At 32.9% G+C, this 4,106-nt stretch overlaps 1 pseudogene; it reads right to left on the bottom strand.

Moving 5' to 3' along the window:
• Positions 1-1,110: 1,110 nt before the first annotated feature.
• LOC146895370 (olfactory receptor 4C15-like) lies at positions 1,111-2,028 on the bottom strand (annotated as a pseudogene).
• Between the last annotated feature and the right edge of the window lie 2,078 nt (positions 2,029-4,106).

The following is a 4,106-nucleotide window of genomic DNA, read 5'->3' as shown; positions in this document are numbered from 1 at the left end:
GCCAGCTAAGAACTGATACTCAAAATAAAATTCGAACTTCATTTCTAACCCTTTTAAGATGTTTTGCTAGTGGTAGGCATAACTTGTTATGGGCAAAGGAGAACTCAGAATGTCATTATCAAAATAATTTTGGCTTTTTTACTGATGCTGTGGTGTCAAGCATCTTGAAGGCACTACTTGTCAAAGCTCCAGTGCTTGGACAACTTGGACTGGCTCTTCATTGCCCTTGGTGGCCTTTATAGCAAAACTCTTGCCTGTATTTTCAACATGTTCATTATTTGTATCCCTTGCTTTTCAGTGTTTCTCACAGAAAGCTAGATCTGGGCTAATATAGTAATTCTTATAAAAGCTGATATTAAAAGAACAAAACCTATGGTACTCCACCTAGGAGAGTTAACTCTTTAAGGCATTGAGTGTTCTGTAGAACTTATTATTAAAGTGGGATTAGTAAGCATGAGACACAAGATCTCGGAAAAGACATTAAAGAAAAAAATTAGGGAAAGTTTAGCAGCTTACTAACTATAAATGAATCATTAGGTTTTCATGTTGTGCCTCAAAAACACTGAATTATCATGGATAGAAAGATATTTTGATTATAAATCTAATGAAAGGCTTTGGTACCCACCTGAAGGTTAATAAAATAATACAAGATAAGCTTGATAGAAGAGGTTATATGAAATAACTTCTGATCTATTAATTTAATTAAACTTAGAGACATTCTGTGTAATATTTCTGTAACTAGCATTGTAACACTAATTTTCAGAAAAAAGACATTGAGTTTAAATAACTAATTTTATTAAAATGTAGATCTTAGTTCTTATGAGCTCTGCCATTTGCTCATTTTCCCTCTTTTACTTTGATATGCTTATATAGTCCAGAAAGACTTTAGAAATTCTATGAAGAAATGATTTGTGTATAATAAAGCCTATCAGAGATGCAGGTTGCCATAATAGGTCAAGTGATGTACTTCCTTCTTCCTGCCCATCTCAGATAAAATGAAAATAAACAGGTTTCCTATTTCTAAATTCTCCGTTACTGCTCTTGCATACACCCAATTCAGACCCTGCCATCGTCCAGAGCTGGACTACTGCCCTTATAAGGTTCTACATCTCACTCTCCATCAGACACCTCCAACAATCTCTTCCACAGTTTCTACATGAAGCTTTTCATGTCCTTATTTCTAAAAGTGTAAATCAGAGGATTGAGCAAGGGCGTTAGGATAGTGTAAAATATTGCCACCATTTTGTCAAAATAAAATGCAGATGGAGGCCAGGCGTATGCACGGAAAAAAGAAAAAAACCACAACTGCAATGTGGGATCCACAAGTGAAGAGAGCTTTCTATTGCCCTTCAGAACTATAGGCTCTCAGAGAGAACAAGATGACACCATAGGACACAAGTAAAATAGAGAATATTATTATGCAGATAGACCCACTGTTGGCCACCACCAAAAAGCCGAATATATGTGTATCACTGTAGGCAAGTTCCAGTAATGGGAACAAGTCACACATGAAATGATCAATGACATTGGGTCCACAGAAAGGTAATTGCATAGTAAAGATAATTTGTATGATAGAATGCAAGAATCCTCCTGTCCACGCTATTCCCATCAACGTGACACAGAGCTTCCAGTTCATGATTGAAGAGTAGTGCAAATGGCTACATAGCGGTAAGAGGCCATGGCTGCCAGGACAATCACTTCTACTGCTGCAAGGAAGTGTTCAGCAAAGAGTTGCACCATGCATCCGCCAAAGGAGATGGTTTTCTTCTCATAGAGGGAGTACACAACCATTTTTGGTGTGATGACAGAAGAGAAACATGCATCCAGTAGTGACAAGAACGCAAAGAAGAAGTACATGGGACAGTCAATCAGTGCTGGCCTACAGACAATGGTCACCACAATTATCATGTTGCCCCCAACAGTTGCAATGTAGATGACCAAAAATGCAATAAAAACTATTTTCGGAACTTTAGGGTTCTGTGAAAGTCCAAGAAATATAAACTCTGTCACAAAACTCTGGTTTTGCATAATTTCTAGGAGAATGTAGACATGAATCTGTGAACAGTAGGAAAAAATGCTTCAAATAAGTATATGCTATTATCAGCAAATTGGGATAGTAGTAAATAATTTTTTTCTTGATTGAGAATGGAAAAAAATACATTGTCCAACACATATACATCACTAACTGAATTGAAGAGGATATATATAAATTGTTGCATATATAGACAGATAGATGATGGGTAGATAGATAGATACATAGATACATAACAGATAGATATGATAGGCATATATACATATATTAATATATTATAATATATTAATATATGTATTAATAATACATATATAATACATATATTATATTAATATATATATTAATATATACTATATATATTAATATAAGTAATATAAGAAAAGGCAATGAATTTGGGGGAAGTAGAGTAGAAGTTTGAAGAGGAAAGAGGGAAGTAAGAGTGGGAATAATCTAGATAAGGTGTACATGTATTAATTTGTTTTTTAAAAAGAAAAAAATAATTTCCTGAAGTCAATATTGAGATGTCATATAGAATTGAATTGCTGGTTATTTTTATTTTCCAAAGCAATGACATGCAGTTTGTCTTTGAAATGCTGACATTTATGATTCTCTAGAGGATTCCTGAAGTAGAATATCAAAACACATTTTGAAACCATTTCTATGTTATACACATAGTGAACAGACTGTGAATTAATAATGTCTGCTATTTGCTTGAAACATGACAAAGGATAATATTCTGAAATGTCTGATCAGAACACGCATCTGCCAACAGAAAAATGAGCAAAATATAGTTTAGAATGAAATTAAAATCATCACCACATGTTAAATTATCTTGATAATTCTGAGGATTTTTTGAATGTCAAATGAATTAATTTATTTTTCAAAAAATCATATAGACCTACTATGTCTGTTTTTGCTTATCATGTCATGTGAATGTTCAAAATGTAGAGATTTTTCTTTAATTCATCATTTTAAACCCTGTGATATAATAATGCCTTTTGTCATGATTACTGAGATAATACAAGTTAAGCTACTGCTTTGAATTTAGGTAATGAGAAGTTGTAGGTTTATTATCATTATTTTCATGGAGAACATTTTAGTAAAATGTGTTAAATTCAAACTCACAAAAGATGTTACCTGGTATTTTAACAGAAACTTTCTGTTTCTAAAATGCACAGTCTGTCTTTGGAATAAGCAGAAAAGAAAGATGATTTATATTTTCAGATAGGAACTACCAAGTGATGGTGGTCTTTATACACTTTATTTCTAGGTATAAAAACTGAAGTATCTTCTTACTTTGTTGATATTTGATTGGCATATCTTAATAAAGTTAACAGGGAAAATGATGAAGTATTAAAAATCAATGTTTCAATCATGCACATATAGAAATTGGCCACAGTTACATAGAAGAGAAACTGTAGACTGAAGAGTCTTAAAATTTATACTTTACAAATATTTATTCAATATTGCCTTTTTATGCAAACAAAATTTTTAAGATACATGATTTGAAATTTATAAGACTGTCCTATAGCAGGGCTGTTTATAAATAGCTTACCTGTTCAACTGAAAGGTTTATGTAAAACATCAAGTGAAAAGAGGACTCACATAATGTCCTTACCAATTCTAGCTACAATTCATCTCTACAGTCAGCTGTCTCACTCTCAGTTATCCCATGAAACCACCAGATAAATATTCCAGCTCTTGAATTCATTTTCCACAAGCAGAGACTACTTCAACTGTGTCTGAGTCCTCTCTTGTGAAGAACACTGAAATATATTAGTAAATTTATTAGTACATTTTTATGCCCACTTGTTTTCATGTATGGACATACAAACACACTCACACACACACACATGCACACACACACACACACACATGTTGATATATGTGTGTTAAAATATCTCAATAAAAGTGTAAAATATATATTCCACTATTTATCTATATATAAATAAAGAAAGATGAGCTTATTTCAATGAATGGTAGCCAGTTTACACTATTATATGTTTATAGAACTACAGGACTTAGCTATGTGCTTTTGCCTTAGAGCAACAATTCCCATGTCTTCTCAACTCTA

This window comes from Myodes glareolus, chromosome 2 (genome assembly GCF_982192425.1).
Source record: "Myodes glareolus chromosome 2, mMyoGla1.1, whole genome shotgun sequence".
Classification (NCBI taxonomy): domain Eukaryota; kingdom Metazoa; phylum Chordata; class Mammalia; order Rodentia; family Cricetidae; genus Myodes; species Myodes glareolus.
Note: the sequence above shows the minus strand (reverse complement) of the source record. Positions and strands in the feature narration are given on the sequence as shown.